Genomic DNA, 12,861 nt, shown 5'->3' with positions numbered 1-12,861 from the left:
GAGGACCTGAGTAGGTTGTGGGGGTGTGACAGGGTGCTGAGTGAGAAGCACTTAATCAGCCCCTGCCACTCCAGCCCCAATCAAGGGGAATGGATTGGAGCCCTGTGTCTGCCTGGTAATGGGCAGCATGTGCCAGCCTCATTAACCAGGGCTATAAAGGCTGGGAGGAAGACAGGGGAAAGGGCGGGGGGCGAGAAGAGAGAGGCCAGGCACAGAGGGAGGTGGGAGCCTTCTGATCTGTTGCTGGCCAGGCCTGCACATGGCACAGTTGGCTGCAAAACCTGTACATAGGTGGAAAGTGGTGGCAGGAAAACAACTGTAAATAAAGAACACTGGTGTTGCATCAAGTTGTGGCGTTCCTGACTGATTGGAGAAGGCAACAGGGGCCGAAACCAGAGGGGCCCAGAGTGCGCCTCGCTACAGGGGGAAAGCAAGGCAAGAAAAAGAGATTGCAGTAGTCAAAGAAGAGATGATAAGGCCTGGATGAGAACTTTAGCAACATGGATAATGAGATCTTCACTGTAATGGATATGTAAAAGATCTGCCATAGGAATTATTTTGGGGAAGTTCTATGACCTGTGGTATATGGAAGGACAGACTAGATTATCACAATGGTCCTTTCTGGCCTTAGAGTTTATTAATCTATGAAAGACATGATAAGAATTTGGACACAGCAGCGATTTGTAGAGCAAGAGAGGACAAAGTGAGATGGCTCCCAGTTAGGAAGGATGCTAGTGTTGTCAATAGTGTCAGGGAATGGGGGAAATGGCAGGGCTTGAGGGGAAACACAAAGAGCTTCATCTCTGAAGTGTTAAGTTGAAGTTGACTCTGAGATATTTAAGAGCTTTATAGATGCAGGGTTGTTAGGGAGGGAGCTCAAAAATGGTGAGTTAGACTTGTGAGTTGCCAGCACAAAGCTATTGCATCAGTTTCTCAGAACTATTTAACAGAGTTTGAGATACTGTATCTCATAATGCTCCAGGTCACTGATACCTGGGTCCAGCTAAGCTGCACCTGGGGAACTGCCACCACCAGCTCATTCTCCCCTGATCCTTTAGTTTGGTCTTTCATGTAGATTAAAGCAGCGGTTCTCAATCGGGGATCCGTGAGCCCTTTCACAGGGTCTGCGGAGCCCCACAGCTGAAACCCAGTGCCCCAAGCGGGGCTGAAGCGGGGAGCGGTGCCAAGCTCCCTCCACCAGCTGCAGCCGGGAGCGACGTGGGGCTGAAACTCCGAGCGTTGGGGGGTTGCCCCCCCCAAACTGAAGTGCCTTACCGAGTGGGGCAGTCCTGGTGGCAGCTCCACGCCCCACCTCTTCCTTTCCCCCCAGTGCCTCTCAGGCCCCGCCCTCTGGCCAGGTCCTTGGCGGAAAGCCAGAGCCAGGCAGTGCGAGGCAGATGCTCCTCTAGATAGTGGTGCCATGGAGTGGGCAGCCGTGGCATCCCCCCCATCTGCTGTTGGTACCCGGGGTCGCAGCTGCTCCTCAGCTCCCAGCCCCCACTTTGACTGTTCACGCAGCCGGTCAGAACTACCCTGGTGGCTCTGGGCCCAGCAGAGCCCTCAGGGAGTAGCCACCGGCACATAGCACCAGACAGGTGGGTGGCCTGCTGAGGTGAGTCAGGGGATGGAGGTGGCCCTCCCTCCCTGGACCCCACTGTGCAGACCTGGCCAGAGCCCTGCTGGCCCTTGCCACCCCCCACAACATAGAAGTCAAACTACACCTATGCCCAAGGGTTCCCACCCGTGGCCCGGAGCCCTGAGTCCCCCCGCCCTTCTGGGCCCTGGAGTTTTTCTAGCATTTTGAGGGGGGCCTCAGAAAGAAAAAAGTTGAGAACCCCTGGATTAGAGCAACCTCAGGGCTACTCTGATTTATGATCAGCATGTGACATTTGTAGTCCCACTGCTTAATGCACTACTGGAAGGTGATGAGCACAGTATAAAAACCTATACAGAATACAACAGAAAAAACTGCAACCATCTCCAGTGGAAAATCTGTGAAAAGGGACTTTACTCAACCCTGAAGAATCCCAAGATAGCCAGTTAGTCCCGTGTTCAGGCAGCTTTGTACCACTGGCGCAGAGTAAAGCAGCTTTAGCAGAGTTGAGGATCTGGCCTTAGGTGTCTCAAAGTGCTTCACAGAGTCAAGCATTTTTTCTCCAAAGCAATACAAAACATAAACTGGTAGTATGGTATTGTACAGTGTGTAACTGTGACCCCTGTCATGAGCTCGGCAATGAAAATAACTGTATTGACATTAAAATGTATTATACTGAGGTAGGTTTTTTAAACTGTTTTAAAGTAAATGTATTGTTCATGAATGTTCCTAGATAAAGATATTAGGAGATAAGTCTGCTATCCACAAAGCATAAACAGTATGGTCAGAGCCATTGCAAGGGATGCTACCTTGTCACTGTGCCTTCTCCCTTGTTTGGAGGGACCATGTCTGTGAATGTAAGATTAGCTTATTCTCCCCGGCCATTGAATCTATTGCCTCTCTTCTTAGACTGCCAATGTGAGTGACGAGTGTGATGTAAACATCTGTCCACTAGGAATTAGACTTGAGACCACACGCAGTAACCCAACATCCATAATCAGCTAGTAGTTTGCACAAACCTGGAGCAAATTCACATCAGTGACTTGTGTTACTGTGGAGGAGAGAGGGATATCATATATATCCCTAGAGGAATTTTTTTAGAATCTTGGCAATTAAGAGAGAAATTATTGACTCAGACACTCGGGTTACCCTTAACTAGAGCTGATCAAAACAAGAATCCTGGTAACCTTTAGTTAAAACTGAGAAGGTAGATGCTCCTTTTTGCAAATTAGTTCAGGGATAACTGTTGCCTGTACATGGGGGCTGTGGCGGGGTTGAGACTCACCAGTGTGGCGCTTCCTGCTGGTCATCCCGGGAATTAGCTCTTCCAGCCAGGAGTGCCCTCTGCAGGCCGGTGTCTCACCTACCGCTGGCCCCCGTGTCCCTCCCGGACCCTTCGACAACAGGGTTCTGCCCCCAGCAGTAACCCACAATCTGGGTATCCCCACACAGGGGAACCCCCAACCCTCTATCCCTTGCCTCAGTGGCTACTGCCAGTCATCATCTAGCCCCCACTCCCTGGGGCAGACTGCAGTCTGTAATCCACTCATCATCAGCAAGGGGGTTAGGAACAGCTGCCTTTGCCTATTCCTGGGCTGCCCCTCTGCAGCCCCAGTACCTTTTGGCCTTTTTGGCAAACCCTGCAGCCTGGGGTTTTACCAGGCTGGAGCTCCCCAGCTCCCTCAGCCCTTCCCCAGCACTGCTTCACCTCAGGTACCCTTCCCAGCTCCCAGGCAGCCAGGTCCTTCTCTCTCCACAGCTAGAGAGAGACTCCTCATCTCCTGGCCCCCAGCACTCTTATCAGGGCCAGCTGGACCCTGATTGGGCATGGCCCCAGCTGTGGCTGCTTCCCCAATCAGCCTTGCTTGACTGCTTTTCCCCTGTTCTCTAGGAGTGGGGCAGCTGCCCCACTACAGGGGCATTTGAGGAGTCTCTGTGTCAAGACAGCTGGGCAACTGTCCATCTCTGGAGCAGGGGCAGGAACAGGCTCCGGATGGAGCAGAAGCAGTCTGTCACAACTACCAGGCAGCTGGGCGTATCCCCAACAAGGTAGCAACATTGAGCAGACTGGATTGGGGCTGCTTTTGTCTGGAGCCTCTATATGTACCTTGGGAGGGGGCGGGTGTCACATGGTTATACCCTTGTTTGTGGATTGGCTGGATCTTTTGGACTCATGGGTAACTACCTCAAATGATTCATCAGAACACTCCGGCTCAGAACACTCATCACACTCTGCTTGTGCTAATCCTTAAATTGCAAGCATGAGTAATATGCGGCTATTGGCATCTCTGAATGAGAAAGTGTCTCATTTCCATGATATTTCCTCTATGATTAGTTGTAGTTGTTTACTACTAAGATGTTGTTCTTCATACTATTCCCAGACAAGGCGGTATTTAAAATGGAGTTAACTGTGTAATCGTCATGCCTTTTGGAAAAATTATCTTTAAAACAGTGTTGATGTCATAGAGTTTAAGCCCAGAGGGGACCACCAGACCATCTAGCCTGACCTCCTGTATATCACTGGCCACCCACACCACCCAGTCTTTCTAAAACATGAGAATTCCAGGAAATATTGAGTTAGGCGACTATAAAACTTTAAACTATGTTAAGCATATGGAAATGGTGAGGTTTAAAATCCAGCATTTAATGGGAAAATGGTAATAATTTTAAGTACAAAGAATACTTGGTTAAATTCTGAAACTACATCTAATCTCTGTCTTGTTATCTTTACTTAGGGTGGAAAGGATTAGATTTTTATCAGTAAATGTCATTAAAAATCAATTTCACCATCTACCAACAGAAAAAATATATTTCTATCGATAATGATCAAAATTTACAGTTAGGCAAAGTAAGAAAAATCTGCTTCAGAACTTAGAGTTTGATTTAAGGATATTTACTTTGTATATTCTGATACATGATGTTGACCATTTGTGTTCTGATGGTTTAAAAGCGTTAGCTTTTTAATCTCAACACCTACTGTCACTAAATAATTATTTTCTGACCCCCACCCATTGTCTGATCCCCTCCATAATTTTCCACAACAATGAAAATTTAAATTGATTAAAAAATTTAAAATACTTAAAAACAAACAAAATATCTATCAAAATTATATTAAAAAAAATCTAATTCTGCCAAGCCTATCTTTACTGTATGTCCCTTATCAGGTAACAGCTTCTAATTAGACAAATTTAGATTAATTTTCTCCCAGACCTTCCCATTTGTCACAAATGGTATCAGCTCAGTGATTTTGAGATTCCCTTTTAATGGGGTTAAGAAGAGGTTTAGTTACAGTATTTTATGGGAAAAGTATACTTTCAGGTAGCGCCGGACTTCGAATCACTTCATGTTTTGTAAAATTCAACATACAAAATGTTTTATGTATGTTGTGATACAGAGACGCTTTGAAGGTTAGTCAGCTTCTTAGCAGTAATGGTTTTTGATTCTTGTGCAACCGAGTGTGTCATTTCTGTTTCATGCACAGAAATGTCATTTAATCAGGAGCCTGGAAGCTGAGATTTATTACACTGGATATTAAATAGAATAGACTGGGTTTTTTTGTTTTAAACATTTTTTCTGTCTGAACATCACCGTATCTGTAGGACTGCAAATTGGTTAAGACAGCTAGGCTGATTATTTGAAAGCCATTCTGAATGCTTGTGAAATCTAATAAAAAGGGCTATAGGGTGAAGTCATATTATTTGGAGACCAAAGCAGAAAACCGAATTTGAAGGAAAATTTGTTTTGGATACAAATAAAATCAATTAAAATTTTTAATGTTCTCGGTTTACAGTTAGGGCATGTCTTCATTAGACTTGTTTACTTGAGTAAACTGCTAATTAATTCAAGCTAGTTAACACCTTGTAAAGCATAAGTGTGGACACTACCAAACATTTGTTACACGCTAAAAACATTTGTGAAAACAACGAGGAGCCCTTGTGGCACCTTAGAGACTAACAAATTTATTTGGGCATAAGCTTTCGTGGGCTAGAACTCACTTCATCAGATGCATGGAGTGGAAAATACAGTAGCAGGTATAATACAAAGCACATGAAAAGATGGGAGTTGCCTTACCAAGTGGGAGGTCAGCCTAACAAGACAATTCAATTAACAGTAGGATACCAAGGGAAGAAAAAACACTTTTGTAATGGTAATGAGAGTGGCCCATTTCAAACAGTTGACAAGAAGGTGTGAGTAACAGTAGGGGGAAATTAGTATTGGGGAAATTAGGTTTAGGTTTTGTAATGACCCAACCACTCCCAGTCTTTATTCAGGCCTAATTTGATGGTGTCCAGTTTGCAAATTAATTCCAGTTCTGCAGTTTCACGTTGGAGTCTGTTTTTGAAGTTTTGTTGTTGAAGAATTGCCACTTTTAGGTCTGTTATTGAGTGACCACGGAGATTGAAGTGTTCTCCTACTGGTTTTTGAATGTCAGATTTGTGTCCATTTATTCTTTTGCATAGAGACTGTCTGGTTTGGCCAGTGTACATGGCAGAGGGGCATTGCTGGCAGATGATGGCATATATCACACTGGTAGATGTGCAGGTGAACGAGCCCCTGTTGGTGTGGCTGATGTGGTTAGGTCCTATGTTAGGTCATCTACTGTTAATTGAATTGTCTCGTTAGACTGACCTCCCACTTGGTAAGGCAACTCCCATCTTTTCATGTGCTTTGTATTTATACCTGCTACTGTATTTTCCACTCCATGCATCTGATGAAGTGGGTTCTAGCCCACGAAAGGTTATGCCCAAATAAATTTGTTAGTGTCTAAGGTACCACAAGGACTCCTCGTTGTTTTTGCTGATACAGACTAACATGGCTACCACTCTGAAACCTGTCAAACATTTGTGATTTACCCTAAGCTGGCCCCCAGGGTAAATCACAAATGTTTGAAGCTTGGAACAACAAAGTGGAGAATATCTAGGGTGGCCTTTATAAAAAGGTTAATTACCTTATGTTAATTGGCAATTGATTAACACAAAGTTAAAAAACAAAACTAAAAACCACACCCACACCCTTTATGGGCTGAATTTATCCACTGAAGTCAATGGAATTACATTGGGGATGAATAAACCAGGTTTTAAACATGTCTAGACAAGGCCTTTGTCTAGTAGTAGTTTATTACATTACTCTTCATAAGGTAAGACAATGGAGAACTGGGCTTATGTATGTTTTGACAAATACATTGTGTTATGATAATCTAGTGATCCATGTAATGCTGTCCACTAGCAACATACTGTTATCAGCTGCATGAAACCTTGTTATGGGTTGAGTTAAAAACTCATTCAAACTGATGTGTGAATGAGTCCTCCATTTAAGATAGTTGTAAGAGACAGTTAAAGGGGCACACCTAAACAAATGCTAATTGAGTCTGCCCAGAAACTAGCACCATGCTGTTGGAGGGAAGGGTTCGACTGGGTGTTGTTACCAGGACTGTTTGGAAGGATGTGGGTGTGGAAGAACACACAAAAAGCTCAGACAAGAACAGAGAGAGAAGGGGAGGCAAGAAAGGGTTAGAGATTTTAAGGCCCGGCTTGACAAAACCGTGGCTGGGATGATTTAGTTGGGGCTGGTCCTGCTTTGAGCAGGGGGTTGGACTAGATGACCTCCTAAGATCTCTTCCAACCCTAATCTTCTATGAGTCTATGATTTTATGAAAGCCAAGCAGCAGCTTGTAAACACAGTGTGACCCTGGAAAAAGCTAGAAAATGAGAATGAGCTTTTGGGCTTTCTGTAGCCAAAAGAGGCTTGGGGACTGTAAGCTAAGAAACTACTCCTTGTAGGTTCTCAGTTCCTTCTGTGTTCAGGGACACTGGACTCTGTACATTCTTTATAAATAAAACTGCATCAAAGAAATACCTGACTACCACAAATTTCTATTCTCAACTGGAACATCCCCAAGGCCCCGAAATTTGACTAGCCACTTGGGTCAAAAAGGGACAACAATACTAGTCATAAAATCCCTCTTACACCTTAAGATGTTTAAAATTAAATTAATCTTCTCCAAACTTTGCTAAGAACTACTGATAGTACTGGTGTAGAATGCTGCGTGCTTTCAAAAGCAAATGTGCTGTTTGTTTGAATAGTCACAATCATTATGCAGCATATCCTGAAACAGTCTGCTAATAGCGGATGTTTTTTCTTTCATCCACCAATGTCTCTTCTGTTCTTGGAACAGTTAGATTGGATTCATGAAAGGAAGCCTGACAAATTCACTTCAGGTCTTTCAAGCACATTATCAGGCTGGAGAAGGATGAAAGAAAAGACCTAATTTATCTGGATTTCAGGAAGGCCTTTGATGGAACAGACAACTGACTGATTTACAAAACGTCATTGCGTTATACACATAAGGAACTATGGTAATAGATTTAAAACCTGGTCTGGAGATGAGGAATGTAGGGTATTGTGAAAGGAAGTTGTTTTGTGTGGATTGAGGTGGCTTGCCGCAATGAGGTAGACCACCTTTAGTTTTGTTTTTTGGGCAGGGTAAAAGTCTGGGCACAAAAAAGCATAAAAAGACTACAGTGTAAATTAACCCAAAATAAGCAGAGGCCATATTTTATATTACAGCCAATAGATTAGGAAATAATCTGAGAGAGGGATGATCATGGATGCTACTGTCTACATACTATATTTCAATACAGTACTCCAGCATTTCCCAGACAATATTTGAAGCTACTAATATTATAAATGATATATTCTAAAGAGTGTCTGAGAGCAATACCACATTTGTATGGTAATATAATTAAAGACCATATTGTAATGTTTATACGACAAGGGGACCAACAATTAAGGTTATACAAGCAACCTTAATTCTGGTACTTCCTAAGTTCTGAGTGATTGACTTTGCAACTATAACATTCTTCTAATGTAGCTTTTGGTATCTAATTTCTTAGTTGTTTTTTTTTAAAAAAGCAAACTGAAAAAAACACAGATTTTATCCATTGACTCCAAGATGATACATCAGCATGATTAGAACCTTTTAGATTCACAGCACAGACCTCTGCCTCTTAAGATAAGAGAGTCACTGACAGCGGTAGTTGAGTGAGTATATGGATCAGCCACTAAAGGGAGATGAGAGATAGTTATGAAATCTATTGGCACAGTCTATTTGCTGACAGCAGAGGCATGCAGAGACTTGCGACTCCTGAGTTCTATTCCAGGTTCTGAGAGGAGTAACCTCTAATGGTTACAGACCAATGTTCCTGTTAGAGGGCTTTTTCCTTCACCCTCTCACTTCCCTGGTCCTTCTCACATGAAGAGAGCAACAATGTCTGAAGGTGCAAACAACTCAATGTTTATTGGGGTGAACTTCCAGCAAGCTTAAATCCAAGTTCCTTTTTCCTTATTTTCAAATCCCAACTTACTTCTTGTTTGCCCCTAATTTATATAGTAATATTCTCAGCTATGCCTTAACCAATCATTTTACTGAAATTTACCTAACTAATCCTAGCATATTGTAACATTATTAGCTAATCAATTGTATCCCTCCACCTTAATTAGTTTACACCCAGCAAAATTAATTATACAGCAGACAGAAACAACCACAGAACCAGACAGAGACCATGCAAATAAACAATAGCAAAGTGGGAACTATAATGACAAAACAATACAGAAGTGAGGATTTCACAACTACATCTATAAAGACATAAGGGTTTCCCAGCTGTGTCTATTGATAAATCAGTTCTTACCAAACAGAAAACTATCAAACTAAATTTCCTTTTACATCTTCTAGGCTCTTCCCTTTATCTGGACGTGATAGATCGGATCACCTTTCTAACAGCCCCAGATGGCCTTATTTCAATGTGACTGGTTTGCAATGGGAGGATGTGACCAAACGCTTCCCAGCTTATGGCTGCCTCTGCTGCTTAGCCAAAGGCCTTAGCTTAAGAACAGGGCCTCAGACTGTCACAGTGAGAGAAGGCCCTTACACAGGTAGACAGTGATTTTGATTCTTTCTTTTATACCTCTATAACTAGCTAAATGATAAACGTATGTGTGTGAGCGAGGGGGAGAGAGACACCCCTTTAAGTATGCTGCCCTTTTAAGTAGATTGGCACTCACCAGTCTGAAGCCTGCTTGTTCAGACAAGCAGCAGCAGCCAGCAAGCTCCCTCCATCCCACTCCTGATGTCCCCCTTACCTGCTCTGCAGAGATGGGGTACAAGGGCAGAGGATGGGTGGGGATAGGGGGGCACCCGGACATCAGCACTCCCCTCCCCCTCCACTCTGCACAGCAAGCAGGAGGCTCCCAGGAGCAGCTGGCCAGGAGCTCCAAGGCAGAGGGAAGGAGCAGTGTGGCAGTGTGGGGAGGGGCACCTGAAGTGCATGGCACTTGATAGACTGCTGGGTGGCCGTACGGCTTAAAGGAAACTTAGTTACAGACCTGTCTGCCCATGTCCTTCCTGCCCCACCTCCACCTTTGGCTCCTCATCTAGTCAACCCACTGCATTTCAGTCAGGGTGCCACGCCAGCCATTGCAAGGAAAGTCCTGCAGCTCCATACTGGAGCATGCTCAGTGCAGATGGAATCTTTGGAAAATTTAGCTTTCCAACTCTAACAAGTCTCTACTGAGCATGTGTCAACTGAAGTTTTCATGGGGGCAGCAAAGGGCACATTCCTGATATCAGGCCACTCTCCCTCCCCTGCCTAATGTCAAGCCTCTGTTCCAAAGCACGGAGGCTCTAGAGCTTTTTAATTAAACTGTAAGAATATTTCAATATGGGCAAAACAATATATTTTCCCCTCACCTCATTCTAAGAAACTGCTGAGCACTTTTAGCTGAAATTTAAAAAAAAAAAAAAAATGCAGCCTGAAGCAGACACAAGGCATGGAAAATTTCATGCCAAGTGATTGAGCAACATTAACTTTAGGCATAGTTACCCGCACTGCCTATAATAATGACTCCAGGTAACAGCAGAGTCCCTTCACCACAACTGTTGGAGACACCTTGCTCAAAAATGAAAGATTTGAGACAAGATGGTAATTGGGAAGAGTATCAGTGTCAAGAGAGGGTTTCTTGAGAAGAGTCTGAAAGTGGCTCACGTAATGGAAGCTTCTACCTTGTCTTCCTACTGGAGATGTTGACATTTTGCTTGCGTACAATTTTTGCATAATGACTCGAGTAGATCTGAGCAAATATGGCATGGAGAATTGTTTTGTAGTGACATAAGGCACTCAGACGTGGAAAAGGAGCGCGCTCTGATAGATGTATGGGTAGATAGCGATTCTGCCTAGCTTTCATATTAAGTGCAGCCTGATTTATAGGAATTCAGTATATGACTGATAGGCATCTGGTATCAGTCAACAATGCTGGCCTACAAGAAAATAGAATAACGTTTCCTGTGTTTCATTTCTCTTTCCCTACTGCTCTTTATAAGGATTCTGTGATAAAAAGGCAGTTCCTTCACGGTGAAACTGCAGAAAAGCCAAAGCTCAGACTGTCATGTTGCATGGAAATCTATCTAATCCTAAAAATATCTTTATAGAATTGGCGCATGTAGCCCAGTGCTATTTTACACAGATGTTTGTGGTTTCTCTGTTAGTGAAACTGAATAAATTACTTATATCATTGTATCATGTTTATGTTCTATCTGCACCAGCAGACAGTTATATATGGAAATTTGGTGCAAATTTAAAAAATCTTTTTATGTATGTACATATACAAAGTATGTAGCACATCTGTGGAGGTGACAGCTATGTGACAAATTGGAAAGCCATGTGACAAATTCATTTATCATACATCCTTGATAGCCTGAACTGCCTTAGTCCACAAATGCATCCACAGATTCCCTAGGATGCTTCAAATGACCGCTATATTATTTTAAAAGGGAACTCCCTGCAGAACTGTTTCCATCTGTAACCCTTACTCATATATCAGGATGGGCATATATCAGGATGGGCATAGAGTTTTTGTGAGAGTCCTGGGGGTTGTTTGGTTGGAGGGGCTCTCAGTGGAGGTTGGCTTGTAGCTTGAGTTGCTATAAATTTTTTGTAACTTATGTAAAAAGTGCCTAGAGCTTTGGTCACCTTTTAAAATATATTTTACAAATCAAAATAAATGTGTGTGCATGTGTATAACCATTGAACAGTGCAGAGATCATTCCTAGAGGGACTATCCATAACAATGGTTACTGTAGAAGTGGGTTGGTTAAAAGTCAGTTGTATACTGTAAAATTTCGTAGACGTACACTGGTTGCATTTACTTAATTATTCTTGGTATTAATATAAGTAAAAGTTCATCCATAAAATACTCTGACTTTCTCAATCCATTTGAACCTTAGTCTGTTTCAGTGTAATGTTCTGAAGCTGGGAGAGATGCTTTTTGATTGGATTCTGTAATCCCATGAGGGATTACACCATTGTCTGATTCAAAGTTTCCTGCTGTTGCTATATGTGTTATTTCACAGGAATGAGAAGTAATTCCCTATCAGACTCTTGTGTAGAGATTGTTGCCAGGGAATATCATCCAATGTTAGTGAGGCGTTCTTTCACTGCTGAAGTTAAGGCATTACATCTATTATAAACTCAGTTTTCAATATGTTTTTAAACTTGCCCTCAATTCACTTCAGCCGGAAGTTATATTTCCCAGGAGTAAATATTTATCTTTCCAAAACCAATTGCTGGTTAAAATCCTATGGCCATTTTAAAGTTGTGGTGCAGACAATTTTTGACATTCTAGACAGTTAACATCTCCTTCAGAGCCCTTACATCTCTTCTCTAAAATCTTCTGAGTTTGCAGATCACTGATCCAATGGACAGTAATGAATCTATGTCAATCTAGCTACAGTATTAGTTCATGAAGTTTGCATACCAGAGACTCTCGAGACTGTTTTTGATGGTCAGTGTCACCACATGTATTGCATACCCTATCTCTAAATATGTCGGTGGATACCTTTTTCAGTTGAAATATTTGAAAGCAATTGTCTCCTGCTCAAAGCAGTTGCTCAGGCTTTGTGTAGGGTAGATTTCATCTGCAGTGTGTAGCCAACCTAAGACATTCACAGCCACAGTATATTAGAATTAAATACTTTAGTTATGAGGATCAGAAAGAACTGAATAATATTGACAAATATTTACCGGTACTTATAATAATTTAAGTATCTTCCTAAAACTCTAAACTCATATATTATCTAGTTTAAAATTTCCATCTGACTAGTGTAATTATAAAACTACATGGTGCTGGAGGTTGGTGTGGTGGTGGGAGTAGATGGGTGGTGGTGATTTATATTGTGGTAGCATGTAGAGAGGGACTCCAATCATAGACCATGG

At 42.7% G+C, this 12,861-nt stretch overlaps 1 protein-coding gene across 1 annotated transcript in view; it reads left to right on the top strand.

Annotated features, from left to right (window-relative positions):
- The window catches only part of CPQ (carboxypeptidase Q), a 273,989-nt gene that overhangs the window by 161,822 nt on the left and 99,306 nt on the right, over nt 1-12,861 (top strand). The window lies entirely within an intron of this gene.

The sequence above is a fragment of the Emys orbicularis genome, chromosome 2 (genome assembly GCF_028017835.1).
Source record: "Emys orbicularis isolate rEmyOrb1 chromosome 2, rEmyOrb1.hap1, whole genome shotgun sequence".
In the NCBI taxonomy this organism is placed as follows: Eukaryota; Metazoa; Chordata; order Testudines; family Emydidae; genus Emys; species Emys orbicularis.
This window is presented reverse-complemented; position numbering and strand designations above follow the sequence as displayed.